The 13,514-nt window shown below is 36.0% G+C and overlaps 1 protein-coding gene and 1 long non-coding RNA gene across 5 annotated transcripts in view; one reads left to right on the plus strand and one right to left on the minus strand.

Annotated features, from left to right (window-relative positions):
- The window catches only part of LOC119082059 (serine-rich adhesin for platelets), a 43,536-nt gene extending 30,022 nt beyond the window's left edge, over positions 1-13,514 (minus strand). For all 4 annotated transcript variants that reach the window (XM_037191394.1, XM_037191392.1, XM_037191393.1 and 1 more), the window contains exon 1: positions 12,722-13,514. The gene's annotated coding sequence lies outside the window, so the exon portion shown is untranslated. The remainder of the gene's footprint in view (positions 1-12,721) is intronic.
- On the plus strand, positions 840-10,456 carry LOC119082069. The gene is made up of 3 exons (XR_005088569.1): positions 840-853; positions 6,592-6,593; positions 9,941-10,456. It is a non-coding gene; the product is annotated as an uncharacterized LOC119082069 (long non-coding RNA).

Consider the following 13,514-nt stretch of genomic DNA (forward strand, 5'->3'; position numbering starts at 1 on the left):
AGTGCTTGTGTACAAATTTACGTCTTCGTTTTCGTGTTCTTTTCTTAGTTACAGTTGAAGATATACCAATAGGGTTTGGGTTATGATGGAATTATACTTTAAGTTTCCCGCAGCTCCCTAGCTAGTTTCTCTGTAAGTAATTGTAAAGTAGATCGCATTAACATTTCGAATTTAATTTAAAAATCAAATCTAAACCAAGAGACGAGTTATTATAAGGATATATCGGTAATGATAATCGACTCACACATGCACACACAATAGTTTCCATATTATGTTCCTGATCAATATATTCGGTTACCCAATTCAATATGGTTTATTGCCAACACAATCCACCAAATTTATCAATAATTTTTGGTGTTAATTTCTTCTTTTTTGTTCGATACATTTACATCAACCCAACATGCACGTAACCTTTAACTTTTTTTTTGATTCTCATTTAATAAATTTCAGTGTTATCATCCATTCATCCATGGTTTCCATATCCATTCTACATTTATAATAAAATGTAATAATTTTCATTGATATTCACGTATCTATTCACACATGGGAATTTCGATTTTTTTAAATAAATTTTAGCTACCACTACCAACGTATAATTGTTTAAACATTCTCCGCATACACACATTCCCCACATATGTGTGTGTATAGAGAAACCGTGTGTGTTTTTGGATTACACATTATCACATAAGATTGTTCATGAAGTGTTTGCGGAATTCAATTCATTCATAAAAACAACGTATGCACACGTATATTGACATTCTGCGATCACGATGATGTATCCGAGAGACTTCTATCCTGAATATTATACTCGTTTTATGTTATTTAGCGAGAAAGTGGTTGAACACATAATTTGGTGAGACCGAATGGTGTGTGCGAGTTTTTCGATATTTTTTTTGGTTAAATATTAGATCCGAGGGGAAATCACGTACAAGAGTTTAACAGTCGATCGAGAGTTACATTATTCGCGTAAAAAAGAGTAAAACTCAGATTTACACAAGGCCTTATTTTTGGCAGACCAGTGCGAAATCGTAGGTCGTGGCCTTGGCAAAAAAACTATACGCAACAAGCTACACAGCACACACATCACTTTTTTTAATACAATTCATTGCAGAACGTTCAATTTTCGAGAGTTTTACTGTTGGATGTTACATTGATCTGCATTTTGTTATAGCTTGGACGGAGTGTGCCAATTAGAATCGACGACAGAATAGATCATCTTCAAGATACGGAACTTTCAAACGCAACCTCACTTTAGTTTCGTTAAATGTGTCGTTCATTCATTTATTTTTATGAGTTTTTTTTAACGTGGGTGGCATTTTCATATCGTGGATGGCATTTCAAACGGCCTTGAAGATGATCTACATGATCGAACGATTCGCCACTGTGGAAATGTTCAGATTGAACAATGTTTGAGCTTGTACTCACTACAACTGGAAGTTTGTTTCTGCTATTGCATGGCAAATTTTGGCATGACAATTTGTCAATTTGTACGCATACCCAAATGATGAATGAATGGATGAATGATGATGATGATGAATAATCAACATCATTGGTTTCTATGAATAATTTTTGTTTCATTCGCTTAAATTTTCGTAATCGAAGATAGGTAACTTTATGAGTGGACGAAGATGTGACATCTCAATTTAGTACTGACTATAAAGATAATATTTAACGAAACCAAAGTGAGGTTACGTCTTACGTCTGAAAGTAACATAACTTGAAGATCGTCTCAAGGATGCCGAGTACACATCGTTTGTCAAAGAAATAATTTATTATTACTTTTCGTCGATGAGAAGAGAAACTAACTTCTCCATGCTGAAGCTGCCGAAAGAAATGCTTGGATTTCGAAATTAAGATCTCGACACATTGCAAATTCAAATATATGTACAAAATACAACTGCATATTAATGCAAAACGTCGAAAGACGTGTTTAATTTTCTCACAGATCGAAACAATGGTCGAAACGTCTTATCTATACAAGGTCTTCGATTTCATTGTCTGGGTGTTTTGGAGAGCTTTCGAAAGCTTTGAGCCACTTTTGGAATCCCTAGGAAAAATGGAATATTTCAATGGAATACGAAAGAAGCTCAAAGTTCTCGAAAGAAAGGTCTTCAAAGTGTGTCCACGCACTAACTCCACTTAGCTCTCCTACGAACGAACAATGGAAGCTCCTTCCACTTCTCATTGTTGAAAAGTAAAAGTAGAGCTAAACGGAATAGGTGCGATTACAGCTTAATAGTCAATTCGCCAATTTTTCGACCACTTGGAAAACAAGCTATCCCGATATTATTGAGTTATAGCTCATTCGATTCGTCATTCAATTCTAGCGAATGGGTGTCTGCCATGTTTTTTCAAAAAAATCCATTTTGAGTGTAATATGTCTAAATGTCATATGATGTCAGAGGGTGGTCAGAACACTTTTTTAGTAATAACTTGAGGAAGGAGCAACACAAAAAGTTGAAACTTTGTAGGATTGTTGGCCTGTCCACGGCCGACAGTCTGAGCCCACTCTTACGTCCGCACTCACCACCCATGGCCAGCCATCAGTCAAAGTATGGTCAACTTTCAAATAGTACTGTACCTCTGCAACATCATTGTTCTGAGGGGCCAACCACATATTATCGTAGCTGACCTCAGCCTCCATCACATACCAAAATTTGACCTCAGAAGTTTGATGTTGCAGGAATTGCGGACCATTTGAAAAAAAGTTGACCTTTACGGCTGGTATAAGAGAGTAAATTTGAATCAAATTCTCGTCCCAAATAGTTTTTTTTTATTAGTAACGTGTCTGGGGGAAAATTCTAGCCCATAACCGATCAAAAATTGAAAATTTGGCTGCGAATTGGCGAATTGACTCTTAAACCAAAGACACAAATACCATACGAGGTTTTGGTTTAACATGACAGGAAAAACAACGGGAAATGAAGACTTAAAGACAAAGCTAGACTGTTTTAAAACTCATCCTGGAGAAAATTTGTAGGTTTTACGTTGTTTAGCTGTGCTTTGGGTGCCAGCCTAACGGTGTACAAATAATCCTCGCCAAAATTAGACTCCTTATGCTGCAAAGCAGCGAGAGAAGTTTGAAATCAGATTCCAGGAACAGTTTTGTATTGTTCTGTTTTGTATGGTTTTGTTTCGCTTGCTTTTCACAGGCTTTCAACGTAATAACCGATTACATCAAAAATTCGATTGGAATAACGTCACCAGACATAGAGGTCCGTAAGTTGGTCAAGAAAGAGAGGGACTTATCGACTTACTCTTTCGTTTCGTTCTGCATCAAATGTTCGACATCCAATTTCGCTAAACTAATGGACCCGATATATTGGCCTGAAACCAGTCGAATACGTGAATTCGATTTGGAGTTGAAAACGTCAGCTGTACCGAAATTTCAATGGAATCAAGTACCCGTCAATAGTGAACCCAGCAATCAAGAGTCTGCCAATCAAGAACCGGAATCAAAAAACGAAGAACCGAAAACACCCGTACTGATGGATCTAGGTCCCCAGAGTCCAGTAGCACCAGTAGTGGAGACACATTTACAGGCATAGGAGATTACCTCTCAGGTAACACTTTAAACAGTATATGTTCTAGCCAAGCAAATTATGACACTACACCAAGTAATTTGAATCGTTTTTCTACTACCGTATGTGATCGCAAGATAAAGCATCAACCGCTCATCACGACGTTTTTCCGAAGTTCAACTGGAAATGATACCGAACCGACCGCTCAAACCTGCCCAAACCAAACCGAATACATGGATTCGATGCCGATATACTATAACAACGTCCGTAGTATTTCAAATAAACGCAACATCAGCATGAAAATTGAACTGTCGACCTACAAAGTGCTGTGTTTCACCGAAACTAAGGCGGACGCTAGTATTTCGAGCAATGTTTACTTTCCTGATGCTTTTAAAGTGTACCGTAATGACCGAATTATCCAGAATTTAAGGCGAGCAGGTGGAGTTTCTATTTTGGTCCTTCACACATTGAACAGCAGAGTAGTTATATTCGATTTCATTGATGACGTCGACCTAAACAGTGAATTTTTGGCTATTGAAATACTCATCAAGCCCCAGGCAATGGTGGTCTACGTTTGCTACCAAAGTACATTCGACCTAGAAGTAGCAATGAAACATTATCGACGTGTTAAATTCATCGTAGAAAAATACCGTATGCACAAGATCATAGTTGTCGGTGACTTCAACCTTCATGATATTGTTTGGACAGCTGATTACGATGATGACAATGGATATTTGCCACACACGTTAACGAATGCCACTGCGAATGGGAGCCTATCAAGCTACCAAACCGATGCTCTGTATTTTTTGGACAAAATGCTCAGTTTGTCATTGTCACAACTGTCGGATTTTCGCAACACGTCTTCGAATGTTTTGGATTTGGTTTTTGTCAAAAATTCAAACGAATTCAGACTCAGCAAGGACAACTTCACTATCATCGAACAAAATCAACAAGATCCAAGCCACGTACCTTACGAAATAATGGTGGATTACTATGCTAATTCCTCTGTAAAGACCGAAGACGTTACTGTGTATCAATATGCACGCGGACACTATGATAGAATGGAATGCCAACTGAATGCGATCAATTTCCAACACGAATTTAATATCAGAGATGTTAACGCAGCATACGAATTCTTCGTTCAGACCATTAAATCTCTAATCGATCAAAACGTGCCAAAGAAAACAGTCAGAAAATACTCGAACAAACCGAAATGGTGGTCTCCAGAGTTACAGCGTCTTAAGAATCGTCGTGACAAGTTGTTTAAACGAAAAGCCAGAAACGAATCAACAACGTTGGAATATGAAGAGGCACATAAATTATTCAGTGAGGAAAGCGACCGTCGATACAACGAATATATCCGCCAGACACAAGAAAATATCAAATCGAATCCAGCTGAATTTTGGAAGTTTGCGAAAATGAATGGTGGCATCGAAAAGTACCCTGACAGACTAAAATTCGGTGATAAAATTGGCAATACAACGGAAGAAGTGGTAGACTTGTTTGCTGATTACTTCGAATCGATTTACGTACCTGATGAAGAGAATTGGGATTTTGACGATATTTACGTTCCGATAAGTAGTGCTGAAGAAATTAATGTCTCGTTGTTTGACATTGAAGCAGCGATTCATACACTGGAATGGAAGAGTGGAGCTGGACCAGACGAGATAAAACCATCGGTTTTGAAAATGTGTGCATCATCAGTTGCATGGCCAATATGGTTGCTGTATCAAAAATCTTTCAATATTGGTGAAATAGCAGCCACATCGAAAATATCACGAATCGTTCCGGTATACAAAAGAAAGGGTGACAAAGCAGACGTAAAGAACTATAGAGTCGTAGCCATCCAAACGATCGTACTAAAAATCCATGATATTGCAGTGAAGAAGAAGATTAGTGAGATTATTCAACCTCAACTGAAAAGCGCGCAACATGGATTCAGGAATAAGAGATCAGTTGTCACCAATCTGCTAGGTCTATCAATTATGGCTCACAATGCGTTCGAACGATCATGTCAACTCGACTTGTGTTACGGTGATTACAAAACTGCCTTCGACAAAGTGATAATACGTTTGTTAATTGTGAAATTTGCGAGATTTGGTATTGGGAAGAAAACAGCAAGGTGGATGTGTCAATATCTGGTTGGGAGGACCAATTACGTTCAAATCAGCATTTTTAAGTCAAGATTGTACGAATCTACATCTGGAGTACCGGCCGGAAGTTCTCTTGGCCCACAAATGTTCACAATTGTTTATCGATGATGTAGTCGACGTTCTTGAATTTGTGTGCCCTCTACTATTTGCGGATGACATCAAGTTGGCGTCCATTATCTTCGATCACAGCGATATACATCGAATGCAGCGAGATATCGATAACGTTAATAGATGGAACACAGAGAATCGTCTTCAATTCAACAAGGACAAATGTTACATATTCAGCATTTACCGAAGTGAATCATCGTTCATCAAAGCCGATTACACAATGGGTGATCACGTCATAGAGAGAGTCGAAGAAATGAACGATTTGGGATTTTTGGTCAACAGGTGGTTTCACCCGGGCAGTCACATTGAGCATATGGGAACGAAATGTCGCCAGATGATTGGATGCATTAAACATTTTTCCAACGGCAATTTTACCAAAGAGACACAACGTATACTCTATTTGGCTTATGTACGTCCAAGGCTGGAATTTGCATCAACAATTTGGAATCCTGCAGCGCAAATCTACAAAGACGATATTGAATCTATACAGAAACAGTTCGTTATCTATTTGCTATAAAGCCGTAGCAACGCAACGACATACAGGTTGGCTCCGTACGAGGATCGATGCAAGCAACTGAAGTTACAAAGTTTGGATACTCGTCGAACAATAGCTGATGCAATGCTTGCTTTTGATTTGTATAAAGGAAACGTGACTGATGATATTATCTCGCCTTGATTTGTTCGAAGTGAAAGTGTTTACGGTTTTCGAGAGACTACTATGAAATTGCTGGTTGAGCCGCGGTTTTCGAATGTGTATTTATCAGAACAACCGATCGTTCGGCTGATTAGACTTATTAATAAGCATAAAGCGGTTGTGACTAGGTGTGAGAATAGAACGACGTTTAAAAGTTTAATTTTAGTTTAATTTATCTACGTTTGTATATTTTTATATTCAGCCAGTTTTTTGGCGGTGTCAATAAATTCAATTCAATTTAATTCAATTCAAAGCAGCGAGAGAAGTTTGAAATCAGATTCCAGGAACAGTTTTGTATTGTTTTGTTTTGTATGGTTTTGTTTCGCTTGCTTTTCACAGGCTTTCAACGTAATATCTCGAGTTTCTGCTCAAAATTGATGATCAATACGTCAAATGTATTGCCGAGACGAATCACAATATGGATCGAAAATCGGGTTCATGGATCAGTAGCTACTGGCAAGAAAGCACGCAAGACAACCAGTTTTACGTGTTTTTAAGCGTTTTTCACAAATATTTCCAAGAATTTTTGCTAGAAGTTGACGACCGATACATCAAATAAAAGGCATTGACGAGTTTAATCAGTGAAGAAGTCTCTAAAAACAGATTCGCGGATCAGTAGCTGTTGCACCAGGAGTCAGCGAAGCAACGATTTTTTTTCTTGGAGGCTTCTGACGTAATAATTGTCGTAAATAGTTGTTGATGTAAACGTTATTCTGGTGATTACTCTGGTGTTTCAACGTCTTTGAACTGCATATTTTCCAACTTTTCCTCATTTCCCGCACCTCCCTGGAAATAACGAATTTCAAGCCCTCTTCCCCAAAATGTACGTCTTTTTTCAGAATCTGTCTCCCTTGAAGAGCGTGCGTAATGTGTAAATGGTCCCATAGTAGCTAGAAGCTGAACCCATCGCTTCAAATTCCCTAACTTTTATTTTACATAAAAAACGATTTTTCTGTTGTATAATGCGGAGCTGATCTACTGGCCACATAAATACAATCGAGAAGACTGCACAAACATTGACGACAAACAGTGATTTTAAAATAAAATTCAATCCAAAAGACAAACCGCGATATTAATAATGGATTTTCTTGTGTAAAGGAAGTCTGCTCGTACGTAGAGGAAGTTTAACGTTGGACTTTTAATTTTATCCACAAGCATCAATGTTGCTCGTTTCCGTATGGTCAACCGATTGTGTATAAGAATAAGAAAACGTTTTCTATCGGTCATAATGTTATTGTGTTTTTCTCATTCTCCTTTCGGTGATTTCATTATTTTGATTGATAATACACGCGCAAAATATTGCGATATTAATGTATATATACAGCACAGTGTACATTATAAGTGCGAGTATGCCAATTGAATATTATTCTCAACTTTTAATAAAATTAAAAATGAATAGCAGCATAAGCATTGAACGTAATTTGGTTTGTTGTATAAAAAAGTATTAAAAAAAACTCAATGCAACATTTACGTTCAATGTAAAAAAATAATAATAAATAAATAAATGAGTCGTAACCAAGTTCAATAGTCGAACAATGACGCAAACGCAGATCCGCTTATTAATCGCTTATTAATTCAAAATTATTTTGTTGATATTTTTGTTAAAAGAATTAAATTCGATTCTCTTACACACCGCCAAAACACCAATCAATTGCCGTGAATATAGGAGTCAGGGTTTCGGTTGTGGCACATGCCGATATCGGTTTAGAAATGCAAATTTTCAGTAAATAAAACTATTTAGCAACAACACAGATCCAAAAACGAACGAACAACACAATTGAGATATCGATCTGTGTCCGTAAATTTTTAATTTAATTTCGACAAATTGATGAGTCTTTTGTTATCGTTGGATGCATGCGGGCGGGTCATTTTATCGGAATATGAGAAACGAAAATATTTTTTGTCAGTTGCTACCATAACAAAACATGTGGAATACTGAACCAGAGCACTGGTGCTAGGAGCAATGCTTTGACTGTACGCATGGGCATGAACAGCTATTTTTCCCAGTAAAATTATAACTAATTGCAGGGAGCTGCGAGAATGAACCAAGAAAAAACCCTTTGAAGGAAATTGACGAGACCATCGTGCAATCTTCCTATGTCAAATTTAGTCCGATTTCCAGTTTCAATCGAGTCCTAGTAAATAGGATGAAATGTGGTGCCACTTAGACCACTAGTTCCGCCTAGAAAGTAAATTTCCTAAAATCACCAATTCTTTCAAAACATCTCTAAAGTTTTACCAATTTTTACATGCGACAGCTCGTTGAAAAGGTCTCGATGAGTTCAAGAAACGGATGAAATTTGATCATTCCAATCGCGCTGCAGCGCTACATAAATCGGTAAATAAAATGATAAATTTGAGCGAAAATTTCCTCAAATTTCATCTAAAAGTGGTCCTATTTCAACAAATAAGGTTCTTTGGAATGGTCTTGACGATCTCTAGGACATACCATAAAATTTGAGGAAGTTTGGAGTCAGAGATATCTTAAAATGTCATGTAAAAGTGTTCACTTTTCCGTAAATGACGGCTCGTTAGAAAGATCTTCTCAGGAAATATGGAAGTTGCAGATATGCGATTGGAATATATGCCCTTTTGGTTGTAATTTTTGTAAGAATTTTTCAATGGAAATGAGTTACTAGACATTGTGCTTTGAACTACCCCTTTGGGATTGGGTAAATGGAGTCATAACGTGCAATAGAGAAAGAATTACTATGCAAAAATCAAGATTTGTCTCACTATGCAAACAGCACGATTTTTACATTTTTAATCAAAATTCCAAAATTCTACAACTAACCGTAAAATTAGAGACAGAAAATATATGAAGAATTCTGCCAACACTCGAACATTTTCCTATTAATCCTATTCTCAGTAAAATAAGGTAACTGCTTTCGACACAAAACCATGTGTCCCAAACAAGTCAGTTTAACCGATGGATCCATAAAAAGCGAACCAATCGACAACTACGACCGAAGAGTGCAATGTGGCGTGTCTTCTTTTGTCTTTAAAAGCGGTTTAAACAAATGAAGTAAAAGATTTTCTAACAGATTTTTAAGATAAACAGACGAAAGGATTCGCTTTCCGTTTCTGAAATATTATCAAGTGTAGATCCCAAACGTCAGTCGAAGAGTGACATGAGAAAATACCAACTTTTCATACGACCAGTCTGGAATTTATACGAATTCTTGAAGATTTTAATATAATTTTGAAAAATCAAATCAATAAAAAAGGCTATTATATGCTACGAGGGGTTCACCATTTCTTGGACTAAATTAATGTTCTAAATAAACGAAATTAGTCACCTATTAACACCGATGAACACTAGGGGTGTCCAAAATTGTATGGAAAAATTTGTGCCGAAATGTTTGGGGCACAGGGCATAAAATCAATCTATATGGTCCACTGATAAAAAGTGTCCAAGGGACCGACTCGATCCGAATCGATTTAGGGGTCGCTCAAGGATGAAGTATGCGAAAAATAGCCAAAATCACTTGAAAACAAGGTTTTTAGAAAAAAAAAATTATTTCGGACTGATGATGAAGAAAGATGTAAGGACATCTTCGTTTATATTAGTGTGAAAGCACCCCGAGAAAACAATTTTCAACTTTTCCCGTGTCTCGACATCTACTCTGTCCAGGTAGCGCTTGTCAAAGATCAGATTCATAGCGAATATTCTGAGAGTGAGTCCTTATCGGTGACGAGAAAAACCCAAAACATGTTGATGTGGAAATGTTCAGAGGAACGAGAGCTTAAAGATGATGCCAAAAAACGTTTCATTATTTTAGATTTGTTTGATACTTTTCAGATAAAATTTATTACTCGGTACCCCCGGCGAACTTTGGTGAGTTGTAATGGATGTCCACGCAAATGTTCCGATCTTGTTTTATCATTTCTTGATAGCTTACCATGTGACCATTCGAAATAAACCAAATTTGTCATAAGGTACCAACTAAGTAGACCTCGATGAGAGCTAATGTGTGTTAATGTCGCATTTCTCGAAAATTTCATAATGAAAAATTTTTCAAATTTCGAATTTCATGATTTTTGACTGAGCAGAGCTTATTTCACATACTTCATCCTTGAGAGACCCCTAAATCGATTCGGATCGAGTCGGTTTCATAGACACTTTTTATCAGGGGACCATATAGAATGATTTTCTGCCCTGCGCCCCAAACATTTTGGCACTTTAGTTTTTTGTGTTGGTTTTCTAGTTGTAATTGTAATAATCTAGTAACCGGAAGATTCGTTTTAGTATGCGCTGAGTTTTAGTTTTGTTCAGTCTAATTATTGACTCTATTGGAATTGACGCATTCAATAAAGTTTATTATATTTTGTATTCCACTGGTTTATTTGCTACTCCATGGAACATGGAAATCTAACAGGTTATGGGCCCAGAAGACGCATTGTAGGACAGGGTGGAATTTGTTCGGAATCGAAAATTATTGAAAATCAAAATTACGGAAGTGGTTGGTGGTGACATGATACTGATCAGGACCGGACAATCGGAAGTAGTACAATTAGAAGTGGTCCAATTGGAAATGGTACAACTGATATTAACACAATCGCAACGGCACACGATTATAAATCGGAATTGGCACGATTTGGACATAATGAATCGTGGAAATTGAAAACGTAATGTGAATGCAGTGAATGTCAGTGGTGTTGGGAGTGGCGCAAGCCATAGTCCAGCTGATATGCGTGCAGAAACGGGAATTTTATGAATACGTGAAAGGTGTGTGGTAGAAGGAATTGACCACCTGGAGATGAAAAGTTGTGGTAGAAGGAATTGACCGCCGGGATTGGATATAATTTATACTGACATAAATTTGTATTGGAATTTGGTACTGCTAACGAGGAAAACGATTGGAATCTGATTGGTGGATTAATAGTAATTAATAACAGCGATAATGGCCTTGAATTTGGAAAATGGCAATAGTGGTATCAGAACATGCTAAAGGAGGTGTTGATGATTTTGATATCGTTGATACGAAGAAGGCTCTAGATTATTACAATTAAGGAGGTGTGTTGGTTTTCTAGTTGTAATTGTAATAATCTAGTAACCGGAGATTCGTTTTAGTATGCGCTGAGTTTTAGTTTTGTTCAGTCTATTACTTATTCTATTGGAATTGACGCATTCAATAAAGTTTATTATATTTTGTATTCCACTGGTTTATTTGCTACTCCCTGGAACATGGAAATCTAACATTTTGGACACAGAGTAGTGCCCATAAATCGCATGTTCATACCATAGTGAAGTAGAAGATTTTCCATCAAAGACAATGTCCCACTTTGGACAAACGAAGTGCGAGATTTATGGGTACGTTTACTGTTTGTTAAAGGTAAAAGTCTACAAAGCGAGAAAGACAGATTAATCTTAATTCCAAGTACATTTCAAATTAAACTCCAGATTTTCCCTCCGTGATATTGTGTCGGAAAAACGCATCATCCCGTATACACCCTCAGTTGAAAACAAACTCTACTTCAAATTAGATAAAATTGTATAAAATTGCGAACCATCACCGAATTGTATACACGTAGCACCTTTTTTTAATAAGGTGTGTACAAATGATATCCTTTTAACGATCTAGCATACAGAGAGAGACACACACAAAATGAATGAAACTTTATAAAACTTTAATTAGCAATAAACACCATCCGAATATGAACCAGAAAATTATTATTATTAATTTGATGATAAAGTTGTGTCGTGTGTATGCAGAGCAGTGTTCATACATAATATTCATTTTCTCTAATAATAAAATGTATGTTTTTGCGTTCATGCGGTATGTGTGGTGCTTTTTTTCATTTCATTTCATTTTTTTTTTGCTACGTATCACTGTATGTTTTAGACTCGTGTATACAATATCCTGTTCGACTCAGTCATTCGAGATACACATATACCAAATAATAACGAACGTATTTACGTATATATTTATGTTCAAAATATGTGTCTGTCTCTCTATATATACGTATACACAAACGGGGTCCATCCATATACACGAATATTGTAAATACGAAATATGTCATTATCTTATTTTTGTTGAATTTTGACTTTATATCATTGAATCATAGAATCAAAATTCAACAAAATTTTATAAAACATTGAATGTTTCGACAAGGAATCGTCAATTTGAATTAAATGTTAATTTTTTTCTTAATTGTTAGGAAAAAATTTAATTTAATTAATTCATTCGCGAAGCCTTATCGAAATTAAAAAACATAACAAAAATGGATGGCACTCTCTTACCTTTTTTTCGGTTATTACGTCTTATGTTTTGCTATTAACAATTTCGGTCATTATATCATTATGTTCGGTTCGTTTTTGGATGTGTATACAATTTGTAGATTCGACGAAAAACAATATCTCGACACAAAATAAATTTTTTTTTTTGATTTATTTATATTTCGAAACGATCTGTCGATACAAAATATTAAATATTTTTTGGGGGGATTTTCACTGAATTGATATTTATTCGGTTTTTTCTTCCAACTTTTTTTTTGCTTCTACTTTTCGTCAAAACACTAACAACAATTTTATATTATACGCAATTCAATTCGAAAACGTAGTAAACTCCGCATAATTTTTTTTAAATGTGACGTCAAAACAACCTTATTTTATCTTATCGGGGGAAAAGTATTTTATATTTTCAATTTTCAACATTTTAGATTTCCATTTATTTGATAGCATAAAAATCCCGTTGATTTGTAACTGCTTTTCGGTTACTTATCAACCACACAAACAACACAAACTTTATTTTAATGAAACACAAAAATCTAAATCCATTCCGAAAGGAAAAAATTTACTACGCAAAATTCAATGACCTTTTTTCCAACACCAAAACCAATATGAAAACAATAACAAATCTTTTATGATTGCGAGTGATAAACATTGATGTCTGTCATCGATTTGTCTTTGTTGATAATCGATGGACACGGTTTTAACACTTTTTCTGATATTATTATCCCGAATTGTTTTGATTTTTATTAAAAAGTAAATTCACTGAATGAAAAATGATGTACGTAGTCCGACCATTTTACTTT

This window comes from Bradysia coprophila, unplaced genomic scaffold, assembly GCF_014529535.1.
Source record: "Bradysia coprophila strain Holo2 unplaced genomic scaffold, BU_Bcop_v1 contig_373, whole genome shotgun sequence".
In the NCBI taxonomy this organism is placed as follows: Eukaryota; Metazoa; Arthropoda; class Insecta; order Diptera; family Sciaridae; genus Bradysia; species Bradysia coprophila.